At 45.5% G+C, this 13,298-nt stretch overlaps 1 protein-coding gene and 1 non-coding gene across 4 annotated transcripts in view; both read right to left on the bottom strand.

The window, feature by feature from the left end:
• ZNF157 (zinc finger protein 157) overlaps positions 1–13,298 on the bottom strand; it is a 46,485-nt gene that overhangs the window by 12,171 nt on the left and 21,016 nt on the right. The gene's annotated exons all lie outside the window — the stretch shown is intronic.
• LOC120366705 (small nucleolar RNA SNORA11) lies at positions 10,781–10,908 on the bottom strand. The gene has a single exon (XR_005581283.2). It is a non-coding gene; the product is annotated as a small nucleolar RNA SNORA11 (small nucleolar RNA).

The following is a 13,298-nucleotide window of genomic DNA, read 5'->3' as shown; positions in this document are numbered from 1 at the left end:
AAAAAAAAGAAAGAAAGAAAGAAAGAAAATTCGCCAGACATGGTGGCAGGCACCTGCAATCCCAGCTACTCAGGAGGCTGAGGCAAGAGAATCACTTGAACCTGGGCGGTGGAGGTTGCAGTGGGCTGAGATTGCTCCACTGCACTCCAGCCTGAGCAACAGAGAGGCCCAGTCTCAAAACCAGGCGTCCCCAAACTGCGACCCCCTGAGGTCATTTATCCGGCCCCCCGCCGCACTTCAGGAAGGGGCACCTCTTTTGGTGCTCAGTGAGAGGAGCACAGTATGTGGCAGCCCTCCAACAGTCTGAGGGACAGTGAACTGGCCCCCTGTGTAAAAAGTTTGGGGACGCCTGCTCAAAACAAACAAACGAAATATATTTATAGTTATAAACGATACAGAAGTGCTGTTCTGTGGGAGAAAGGAAGACAGTATTGCTCCCAGGATAACTTCATTTTCAGCTGGGATGAGGCTGGAGCCATATATAGCCATTATCAAAACAAGAGAGACAATGAGTTGATGAGTTGATGGAAGAAAAATTGAGATAGATTTTGGAGTGTTTATGGAACATACTGTCAGAGATGTCCAGCTGGAGCTGAGGAGAGAAGGCTAGCAGAGGCCAAAGTTTGGGGGGTAAGATCATTTCAGTACTAGCTGAAGCCACTAGAATAAAGTGGATAGCTAAGAAAGAGCACAGTTTGAGAGAAGCACCAAGTATAGAGTTTGAGGGGACACCAATATGCTATGAAGGTTGCAGAGTAAATTACTGATACGGTTTGGATCTGTGTCCCCGCCCAAATCTCATGTAATCCCCAATGTTGGAGGTGGGGCCTGGTGGGAGGGGACTGGATCATAGGAGTGGTTTCTATGGTTTAACACCATCCTCCCTTGGTGCTGTCATCCCCATAGTGAGTTCTCATGAGATCTGGTTGCTTAAAAGTATGTGGCACCTGCACCCCAATTCCTCCTGCTCTGGCCATGTAAGATGTGCCTGCTCTCTGGGTGCGGTGGCTCACGCCTGAAATCCCAGCACTTTGGGAGGCTGAGGTGGGTGGATCACCTGAGGTCAGGAGTTTGAGACCAGCCTGGCCAACACAGTGAAACCCTATCTCTACTAAAAATACAAAAAATTAGCTTGGTGTGGTGGTGGGAGCCTGTAATCCAGGCTGAGGCAGGAGAATCGCTTGAACCTGAGAGGCAAAGGTTGCAGTGAGCCGAGATCACGCCACTGCACTCCAGCCTGGGCAACAGTGTGAGACTCCATCTCAAAAAAAAAAAAAAAAAATTACCAAATGCAAACAATGAAGTAACAGCAACAGCCTATATAAGCCAAAAACTACAAGAATGCAAAAAGAAATAGAAATAGTCTCTAATGGGAGACTTTTAACATACCATTCACAGAATGAGACAGATTAAATGGACAAAAAATAAGTAATAATATAGAAGACCTAAACCACATAATCAGTAAGGTTGACCTTTTGGATGTATATATATATATATATATATATATATATATATATATATATATAGAACACCACACCCTGATCTATATTATAGAATATAATTTTTCTCAAATGCACATAAAATATTCACAAAACTTGGTCAAATACTAGGTCACAAAAAAACCAACCTCAGTAGGTTCCTTAAGATACATAAATTACGAACAACACTGATCACAATCAACAAAACAAATTTAATAATTAGAAATTGATGGCTGGGCGTGGTGGCTCACACCTGTAATCCCAGCACTTTGGGAGGCTGAGGCAGGCGGATCACCTGAGGTCAGGAGTTCGAGACCAGCCTGACCAAAATGGAGAAACCCAGTCTCTACTAAAAATACAAAATTAGCCAGGCATGGTGGCACATGTCTGTAATCCCAGCTATTCAGGAAGCTGAGACAGAAAAATCGCTTGAACCTGGGAGGCAGGGGTTGTGGTGAGCGAGATCACACCATTGCACTCCAGCCTGGGCAACAAGAGCGAAACTCCGTCTCAAAAAAAAAAAGAAAGAAATCAAGAAAGAAATTGACAAGCTGCTTCTAAAATTCATATGGAAACGTAAAGGGCCTAGAACAGCCAAAGCAATTTTGAAAAGGAAGAAAAAAGCTAGAGGATTTAAAGTGCCTAATTTCAACACTTACTATAAAGCTACAGTTCTCAGTCAGGCATGGTGGCTCTCGCCTGTAATCCCAGCACTTTGAGGGGCAGAAGCGGGAGGATTGCTTGAGCCCAGGAGTTCAAGACCAGCCTGGCACCCTGTCTCTCCAAAGATAAAAAATTAGTGGGTGTGGTGGCGCACACCTGTGATCCTAGCTACCTGGGAGGCTGAAGTGGGAGGATCGCTTGGGGCAGGGATGTGGAGGCTGCAGTGAGCTGTGATTGTGCCACCGTACTCTAATCTGGGCAACACAGTGAGACTCTGTCTCAAAAAACAAAAAACTGAAGAGCAAGCTAGGACTGACTTAAACGCAATAGTGCCATACATCACCAACAGAGGTGGTTGATAAACGCAACAAAAATCCAAGGGCCCATTCAAATGGTGAAATTCTTAGGAATAACCTGGGCTGGATCCACTGCTAACATTCCCCAAACAACAAAACAATGAACTGCCCACTACCCCCGGTACTACAAGAGAAACACAGTACCTAATCAGGTTACTTGTAATTTGCAGGATGCATGTTCCACATGGGAGAATATTGCTAGCTTCCCTCCATTAAACAATACAAAGGAAGGCCATATGTAAGCAGGCTATGCCCGAATTGCAAAGAGCAGAAGCTCTCTTGATGCTTTTAAGCCCTTATACAAGACCCACACTCAGACATGATTTTGAAAATATCTGCAACTTATATTTATAGAGACTGGAGATTTGTGGCAAAATCCTGTGAGTGCTACCCAGCAGCAGTGGCTGAGGTTTTGGACCAGAGAATTTCCAGATGTGGTGGTACGGTGATTTTTTTTGTGAATGAAAGATATAAAATAATCTTGAAAGCCAAAATACCCATCATGTCTTAGGTGATGTCAGAGAAACATTCTAATAAAAAAGGCAATGCCCAGAAGAGTTTCATAATGTAATGGAAACCGTTCAAACAATAGCATACTGGAGGACTGTAAGGCAGTACTCCTCGTACCAGCATTTCCTCTACGGCCAACTCTGGAACCACCAGAGGAACTGACAGATTCTACTGCCACATGGACGGTACCCTATGAACAGCTCTCATGACCGAGCACAGGGTCTCATGCCTCTAGTCCCAGCACTTTGGGAGGCCAAGATGGGAGGACTGCTTGAGGCCAAGAGTTCAAGACCAGCCTGGAGAACATAGGGAGAGTCCATCTCTACAAAAAAGTATAAAGAATTAGCTAGGCATGGTGGCACGTGCCTGGAGTTCCAGCTACTCAGGTGTCTGAGGCAGGAGGATCGCCTGAGCCCAGGAGGTCAAGGCTGCAGTGAGCCCTAATAGCACCACTGCTCTCCACCTTGGTTACAGAGCAAGACTCTGTCTCGAAAAAGAAAGAAAAGAAGGGAAAAAGAAAAGAAACAGAACAGAAGATACTATACCCATTTAGACTGCCATGTTACATTTCTTCAGACCAAGGAGCACACCTTACAGCACATAGAATACAACAATGGGAAAAAGATAAAACACCAAATGGACATATTATGTTGCGTATCATCCTCAGAGTGGTAGTCTGACAGAGAACTGGAATGGACAATTGAAACATCTGTCAAAGACCAGATGCAGTAGCTCACGCCTATAATCTCAGTACTTTGGGAGGCCGATTTGGGAGGATCCCTTGAGCTTAAGAGTTTAAGATCAGCCTTGGCAACATAGCAGGATCCTGTCACTAAAATATTAATAATGAGAGAGAGAGAGAGAGAGTAAGAGAGAGAAGGAAAGGCCGAGCACGGTGGCTCACATCCGTAATCCCAGCAATTTGGGAGACCAAGGCAGGCAGATCACCTGAAGTCAGGAGTTCAAGACCAGCCTGACCAACATAGCGAAACACTGTCTCTACTCAAAATATAAAAATTAGCTGGGCATGATGGCACTGGAACCCGGAAGGCAAAGGTTGTGGAGAGCCAAAATCGCACCACTGCAATCCAGCCTGGGCAATAGAACGAGACTCTGTCTCAAAAAAAAAAAAAAAAAAAAAAAAAAAAACAGAGAACAGAAAGTGGGCAACGTGGCTCATGCCTGTAACATTAACACTTTGGGAGTCTGAGGTGGGAGGATCACTTGAGCTCAAGAATCTGAGGCCAGAATGGGCAACATAGGGAGACCACATCTTTACAAAAAATACAACAATTAACTAGCCGTCATGGTGCATACATACCTCTAGTCCCAGCTACTCAGGAGGCTGAAGTGGGAGGACTGCTTCAGGCTGCAGTGAGCCAAGGTCACACCACTACACTGCAGCCTGGGAAACAGATCCAGACCCTGTCTCAAAAAATGGGCCTAAAGAGCTGGCTTACACACCTTCCCAAACATGTGCTCACAGTCAACGTGAACAGAATCAATGGAATGTTCTTGCCAGATAGATTCCGAGATTCCTCCACTTTTCCAAGAGATGAGGTGTAAAGGTGATGGGGGCGGATGCTAATGTTACTACACAATTCTCCCCTATATTACCTAAACTTTCTTTCTTCCTGCTTGTTGCAATGGCCCCAGGATCAGGGCTACAACTGCAGGTACTGGAAGCAGAGATGATCCTTAGCAAGAATCTGTAACTGTACTTTAAAATTACATATATATGCCAAAATTCCTATGGGCCTATTGAGATAGATTGTGCCTTCACCCCATCTGACAAAATTGGGCTTGACAGTGAGTGCAGATGCACTGTCTAGTGGTTGAGATATCCTGTGAGTTCGGTACCAATATAACCATATGCTACACGAATGGGAAAAGACTAATGGGGAGATTTGCTAGACCAATATTGCTGCCAGCAACCTGGACCAGAACAGTGTGTGGGTAGAAATCAGTGACAAATAGGGAGAAATAGAAATAATAGGCCAGACGTGGTGGCTCACGCTTGTAATCCCAGCACTCTGGGACTCCAAGGCAGGTGGATCACCTGAGGTCACGAGTTCGAGACCATCCTGGCCAACATGATGAAACCCCGCCTCTACTGAAAAATACAGGCTTAGCGCAGTGGTTCATGCCTGTAATCACAGCACTTTGGAGGCTGAGGCAGGCGGATCGCCTGAGGTCAGGAGTTGGAGACCAGCTTGGCCAACATGGTAAAACCCTGTCTCTACTAAAAATAAAAAAATTAACTGGGCGTGGTGGCCGGCACCTGTAATCCTAGCTACTTGGGAGGTTGAGGCAGGAGAATCGCTTGGACACAGGAGGCAGAGGTTGTAGTGAGCCGAGATTGCACCACTGCACTCCAGCCTGCGCAAAAAGAGCAAGACTTCGTCTAAAAGTAAATAAATCAATCAAACAAAAAAATTAGCTGGGCATGGTGGCACAAGCCTGTAATCCCAGCTCCTCGGGAGGCTGAGGCAGGAGAAACACTTGAACCCAGGAGGTGGAGGTTGCCGTGAGTCGAGATTGTGCCACTGCACTCCAGCCTCTAGCCTGAGAGACAGAGTGAGATTCTCTCTCAAAAAAGAGAATAGCTGAAAGTAAAGGAATGAATACATGGGTTGTGCAACAAAGGAAATGCACCGTTATGGTATTCCACAAAGCATTGCTTCTGACCAAGGAACTTATTTCACAGCAAAAGGAGTGGGGTAACGGGCCCATGCTCGTGGAATTCACAAGTCTCACCATGTTCACAAGTCTTACCACGTTCCTCACCATCATCAGGCAGCTGGCTTGATGTAACTGCGGAATGGCTTTTTGAAGACTCAGTTACAGTGCCAACTATAACTTGCCAACAATAGCTTGCCAGGCTGGGGCAATGTCCTGCAGGAGTCTGAATATTTTCTGAATCTGCATTTAATATATGGTGTGATTTCTCCCACAGCCAGGATTCACAGGTCCAGGAATCAAGGGAGTAGAAATGCAAATGGCACTATTCACTATTACCCCTAGTAACCAACTAGCAAAATTTTTATTTCCTACCCTCATGATCTTATGCTCCGCTGGTATAGGGGTCTTTGTTCCAAGAAGAGGAATGCTTCCACCAAGAGACACAACAGTGATTTCATTGAACTTGAAGCTAAGACCTCCACTCAGCCACTTGAGGCTTCTCATGCCTCTGAAGCAGCAGGGAAAGAAGGGAGTTGCTGTGTTGGCTGGAGCATCCGAACCTAACTACCAAGATGAAATTGGCTTGCCGCAGGGCGCAGTGGCTCACACCTGTAATCCCAGCACTTTGGGAGGCCGAGGTGGGCAGATCACTTGAGGTCAGGAGTTCAAGACCAGCCTGGCCAACATGGTGAAACCCCGTCTCTACTAAAAATACAAACATTAGCTGGGTGTGGTGGTGATGCGTACCTGTAATCCCAGCTACTCAGGGGAGAATTGCTTGAACCTGGGAGGCAGAGGGTGCAGTGAACTAAGATCGCATCACTGCACTCCGGTCTGGGCAAGAGCAAGACTCCATCTCAAAAAAGAAAAAAAAAAAAAGAAACTGGGTTGCTAGTAAACAATGAAGATAAAGAAGAGTAGGCCTGGAACACAGAGGACCCCTTCAGGCACACTACCATGCCCTGTGATTAAAGTCAATTGAAAACTGCAACAAACCAATTGAGGCAGGACTAACAGTAGCCGACTGATATGGTTTGGCTGTGGACCCACCCAAATCTCATCTTGAATGGTTGCTCCCATAATTCCCACATGTTGTGAGAGGAACCCGGTGGGAGGTAATTGAATCATGGAGGCAGGTCTTTCCTGTGCTGTTCTCATGATAGTGAATAAGTCTCACAAGAATGGATGAGTTTATGAAGGAGAGCTCCCCTGCTCATGCTCTCTAGCCTGCCACCATGTAAGAGGTGACTTTGCTCCTCTTTTGCCTTCCACTATGATTGTGAGGCCTCCCCAGCCATGTGGAACTGTGAGTCAATTAGACCTCTTTCCTTTATAAATTGGGTATGTCTTTATTAGCAGGGTGAGAACAGACGAATACACCAGACTCTGCAATAATAAAGGTTGGGGTCACCCCACTGGGTAAAGAAGCAGCTCAGGTGTATTAAAATAAATACAGGTTCAGTATCCCCAGTCCAAAAATTCAAAATCTTGGCCAGGTGCAGTGGCTCACGCCTATAATCCCAGGACTTTGGGAGACTGGGGCGGGTGGATCACCTGAGGTCAGGAGTTTGAGGCCAGCCTGGCCAACATGGTGAAACCCTGTCTCTACTAAAAATACAAAATTAGCCGGGCGTGGTGGCACACGTCTGTAGTCCCAGCTACTCAGGAGGCTGAAGCAGGAGAACTGCTTGAACCCTGGAGGCGGAAGTTGCAGTGAGCCGAGATTGTGCCACTGCACTCCAGCCTGGGTGAAACAGAGCAAGACTCCGTCTTAAAAAAAAAAAAAAAAAAAAAAAAAAATTAAAATCTGAAATGCTCCAAAATCCAAAACCTTCTGAATGCCAACATGATGCCCAAAGGAAATGCTCATTAAAGCATTTGGAATTCAGATTTTCAAATTAGGGATGCCGAACCAGTAAATACAACTCAAACATTCCAAAATAAGAAGAAAGAAAAATCCGAAACACTTCTGGTCCCAAGTATTTCAGATAAGAGAGCAAACCAAAAGATACACTAACTAAAAATTGAAACATCAGTTGCAAATGGGAGCCAGTCAGAAAGTTTAGTCACTGTTTCATCACTCATTTGAACCCAAAAACACTTTGGAAAACTTTCAGTGCAGAAATGTTGAGTTTTGTGATATACCACCTACCTCTCCTGGCACAGAGTCATATATATTAAACAAGAGGAGACAGATCAGGGCATGTCATTGCCTCAAAAGGACCCTAACAGAAGGTCAAATCAGAGACCTACCGAGAACCTCACTGTCAGAGTGAACAGACGAACCAAAATACTTGAAAAGGTAAGTGGAAGAACAAAGAGATCAAGAAGGAAACTGAGAAGGAAAACTGAAAGAGAAATGATGGCTATCAAAAGAAACAAGAACAATTGACAAAAAGAATGTAAGAGTGAAGGAACAGGAAAGGCAGAATATAGGGCGGCTGAAAGACATATGAAACAGACAACTGCTGCTCATTTCACAAAGACCAGAAAAGAGAGAGAGGGAGAGAGAAGCTGCCAAAGCTGCTGCTCTGCTAAAAACAGGTAGAAATGGAATTCTAGAGGAAATCTTTTTTATATTTTTTTATTTTTTGAGACAGAGTTTTGCTCTTGTTGCCCAGGCTGGAGTGCAATGGTGCGATCACTTGAGGTCAGGAGTCCAAGACCAGCCAGGCCAATGTGGTGAGACCCTATCTCTACTAAAAATACAAAATTATGCAGGAGAAAGAAGCACTACTGCAATCATTCGATTCTGTCTTTTTGATGATTCTCCCTTCACAAATCAGTTTCTCTTTGGAAGTTCCTTAAGAAGCAGCACAGCAGTTTGAGGCACAGGCAGGAAGATTGACTACATCCAAGGTACGCTCTTCCCGTGGGGACACTTGGTCCCTGTTGGGGACAATATTTTATCCATTCCTAGTCATCTGGATATTGACTAGCACTTCCTTATTTAGTAATGCTCCTCCCACACAGACTTCTTTGAGAACAAAATCATCAGAAAACGCAAATTGTGCATCATCTACCAACTCAGAAAAAAATAGAACCAGCCAGAAAAAGAGTGCTGGAGAAGCAGGAAGACATCAAAAAGGAAGGGAAGATAAGACTGAAGATTGAAGAGGACAGACTGAAGATTTCAAAGATGAAAACACATAGAATACAAATTCTACTCCAATGTAGCAAGACAAGTACAGTACAGTCTCCAATAACCACTGCTTCCTGTTATTTTTCTTTGAGACAGGGTCTGGCTCTGTTACCCAAGCTGGAGTGCAGTGGTATGATCTTGGCTCACTGCAGCCCCAACCTTCTGGACTGAAGCAATACTCCCACCTCAACCTCCCAAGTATCTGGTACTACAGGCATCTGCCGCTATACCCAGCTAATTTTTGTATTTTTAGTAGAGGCAGGGTTTTGCCAAGTTGGCCAGGCTGGTCTTGAACTCCTGACCTCAAGTGATCCGCCTGCCTCAGCCTCCCAAGTGCTGGGATTACAGGTTTGAGACACCGTGCCTGGCCTTCCATCTTGTAGTTTTTAAGTATTACTTAAAAACTGAAGGAGATTGGCCAGGCTCGGTGGCTCACGCCTGTAATCCCAGCACTTTGGGAGGCCAAGGCAGGCCGATCACCTGAAGTCATGAGTTCAAAGACCAGCCTGACCAATATGATGAAACCCCATCTCTACTAAAAATACAAAAATTAGTCGGGTGTGGTGGCATGCTCCTGTAGTCCCAGCTACTTGGCAGGCTGACACAGGAGAATCACTTGAACCCGGGAGGCGGAGGTTGCAGTGAGTTGAGATCACACCATTGCACTCCAGCAACAAGAGCGAAACTCCATCTCAAAAACAAAAACAAAACAAAACTGAATGAGACCAAGGAGGGAGGATCACTTAAGCCCAGGAGCTCGAGACCAGAATGGGGAGCATAGGGAGACCTCATATCTACAAGAAATTAAAAAATCAGTCAGGCATGGTGGTGTGTGCCTGTAGTCCCAGCTAGTCAAGAGGCTGAGATGCTAAGATATGCTTGAGCCTGGGAGATTGGGGCTGCAGTTAGCTGCAGTCAGGCCACTGCACTCACGCCTGGCCAGCAGAGCAAGGCTCTCTCTTGGAAAAAAATATTAATGGCTCACACCTGTAATCCAGCACTTTCAGAGGCTGAGACAGACAGATCACTTAAGGCCAGCAGTTCAAGACCAGCCTGGTCATCATGGTGAAACCCTGTCTCTACAAAAATTAGCCGGGCATGATGGTAGGTGCCTGTAATCCCAGCTACTAGGGAGGGTGATGCAGGAGAATCGCTTGAATCCAGGAGGCAGAGGTTGCAGTGAGCCAAGATTGCACTACTGCACTCCAGCCTGGGCAATAGAGCAAGAGTCTGTCTCAAAGAATAAAATAAAATAAATATATATTTTTTAAAAAAGCTAAGTATGGTGGCACATGCCTATAATACTAGCTACTTGGAAGGATGAAGCAGGAGGATTGCTAGAACCCAGGAGTTGGAGGTTTCAGTGAACCAAGATCACACCATTGTACTCCAGCCTGGGTAACAGAGTGAGACTCTGTCTCAAAAAAAAAAAAAAAAGAAAGAAAAAAGAAAAAAAAAACTGATGAAAAAAGTATTTTCAAAAAGACAAACAGCCACAGGAGACCTATAATATCACTTATGACAACATTGTCATTGAAAATATTGTTTCCGGCCAGATGTGGTGGGTCATGCCTGTAGTCCCAGCACTTTGGGAGGCCAAGGTGGGTGCATCGCTTGAGGTCAGGAGTTCAAGACCAGCCTGGCCAACATGGTAAAACTGCGTCTCTACTAAAAATGCAAAAAATCGTTGGGTGTGGTGGCAGACACCTGTAATCCCAGCTACTCGGGAGGCTGAGGCAGGAGAACTGCTTGAACCTGTGAGGCGGAGGTTGCAGTGAGCTGAGATCGCACCACTGCACTCCAGCCTGGGCAAAAGAGTGAGACTCCATCTCAAAAGAAAAGCGAAAGAGAAAGAAAATATGGTTTCCATCATCCATATGAAGAAAATTTAACAGTTTGGTTTTTTGTGTGTGTGGTTTTTTTTTTTTTTTTTTTTTTTTTTTTTTTTTGCATGTGGGGCATTTGTTCATAGAGAGGTCACAAGTTTTGTGCCCCTTGTCACAATGACCCCAGATTCCTGTTCGGTTATTGTAAACAGAGGAAGTATTCTTCAGGCCCCCTGTTCTGAGCACATCTCAGAAGATTTCTTAACATTCAAGTATTAGGAACTGCCGCATGCGGTGGCTCATACCTGTAATCCCACCAACTGAGGAGGCTGAGGCAGGAGGAGTGCTTGAGGCCAGGAGTTCGAAACCAGCCTGGACAACATAGTGAGACTCTGTCTCTACAAAAATAAAAATAAAAAAAATAGCCAGGCATGTTGGTGTGTGCCTGTGGTCCCAGCTATTCAGGAGACTCAGGTGGAAGACCCTGACTCAAAACAAAACAAAACAAAACAAAACAAAACAAAACAAAAAACATATCCAAGCACTGTGGCTCAGGCTGGAATCCCAGCACTTTGGGAGGCTGAGGCAGGAGGATGGCTTGAGCTAAGGAGTTCAGGACCATCCTGGGCAACATAGTGAGACCTCATCTCTACTAAAAATCAAAAACATTAGCTGGACGGGGTGACAAGCACCTGTAGTCCCTGCTACTCAGGAGGCTTAGGTGGGAGGATCACTTGAGTACAGCAGTTCAAGGCTGCAATGAGCTATGATTGTGCTACTGCACTCTACCCTGGGTGATGAAGCAAGACCCTGTCTCTAAGAAAATAATAACAATAAAGTAATTTAAAAATTTTAAGTATCAGGAACTCTGGAGATTGTGCCACTGCACTCCAGCCTGAGCAATGAGTAAAACTTCGGAAAAAAAAGAAAAGAAAAGAAAAAGAAATATTGTAATTCTTGTTTTGTTTTGAGACAGAGTCTTGCTCTGCCACCCAGGCTGGAGTGCAATGGCACAATCTTAGCTCACCGCAATCTCTGCCGCCTGGGTTCAAGCGATTCTCCTGCCTCAGCCTTCCGAGTAGCTGGGATTACAGGCATATGCCACCACACCTGGCTAATTTTTGTATTTTTAGTAGAGATGGGGTTTTACCATGTTGGCCAGGCTGGTCTCGAACTCCTGACCTCAGGTGATCCGCCCGCCTCGGTCTCCCAAAGTGCTGGGATTACAGGTGTGAGCCACCACGCCGAGCCAAAGCATTGTAATTCTTTTTTTTTTCTTTTTTTTTTTTTTTTTAATGAGACAGAGTTTCACTCTTGTTACCCAGGCTGGAGTGCAATGGCACGATCTCAGCTCACCGCAACCTCCGCCTCCCGGGTTCAGGCAATTCTCCTGCCTCAGCCTCCTGAGTAGCTGGGATTACAGGCACACGCCTCCATGCCCAGCTAATTTTTTGTATTTTTAGTAGAGGTGGGGTTTCACCATGTTGACCAGGATGGTCTCGATCTCTTGACCTCATGATCCACCCACCTGGGCCTCCCAAAGTGCTGGGATTACAGGCTTGAGCCACCGCGCCTGGCAGCATTGTAATTCTTGATTGCACCTTCTGCTCTGCTGTGTCTTCCTAGAATATACAGATTAAGCAAGACTTCAGAGCCAGGCATGGTGGCTCACGTTTGTAATACCAGGACTTTGGGAGGCCAGGGCGGGCAGATCACTTGAGCTCAGGAGTTCAAGACCACCCTGACCAACATGGTGAAACTTCATCTCTAATAAAAACACAAAAATTAGCAGGGCATGGTGGTGCATGCCTGTAGTCTCAGCTACTTGGGAGACTGAGGAACAAAATCCCTTGAACCCGGGGGACAGAGATTTCAGTGAGCTGGAGATCACATCACTGCACTCAAGCCTGGGCACCAGCCTGGGCAACAGTCTGGCCGACAGCCTGGCCAACAGAGTGAGACTCCATCTCAAAACAAAACAAAACAAAAGACTGCATAGTTTTCTTGTTCCGTAGGATTGCTGACACCCATGCTTACTTTCTAAAACTTGTATTGATATTTTCTTCTTTTTTTACTTCCTTTTATCCTAATATTTATCTATTTATATTAGAAGTGTCCTAAAATACACAGGAAACAAAGGCAACAAGTAAATAAATAACGAATAAATAAAGGGCAGATTGGGAGCCAGGTGGGGTGGCTCATGCCTATAGTCCCAGCACTTTGGGAGTCCGAGATGGGTGGATCACTTGAGGTCCAGAGTTCAAGACCAGCCTGGCCAACATGGTGAAACTCCATCTCTACTAAAAATAAAAAAAATTAGCCGGGTGTGATGGTGCACATGTCTGGTCCCCGCTACTCGGAAGGCTGAGGCAGAAGATCGCTTGAACCTGGGAGGCAGAGGTTGCAGCAACCCAAGATTATGCCACTGTACTCCAGCCTGGACGTCGAAGCAAGACTCCATCTCAAAAAAAAAAAAAAAAGGTCACATACTGCATAATTTCATTTATATAACAACATCCTAGAGACAGAGAACAGATTAGTGTTGGAGTTGGGGACCTGGGGCAGGGTAGGTGGCAGGCACAAGGGTAGCAGGTGTGGTTGTGAAAGGACAGCAGAAGACATCCCGGGGTTGTGCCAATGG

The sequence above is a fragment of the Saimiri boliviensis genome, chromosome X, assembly GCF_048565385.1.
Source record: "Saimiri boliviensis isolate mSaiBol1 chromosome X, mSaiBol1.pri, whole genome shotgun sequence".
Classification (NCBI taxonomy): Eukaryota; Metazoa; Chordata; class Mammalia; order Primates; family Cebidae; genus Saimiri; species Saimiri boliviensis.
This window is presented reverse-complemented; position numbering and strand designations above follow the sequence as displayed.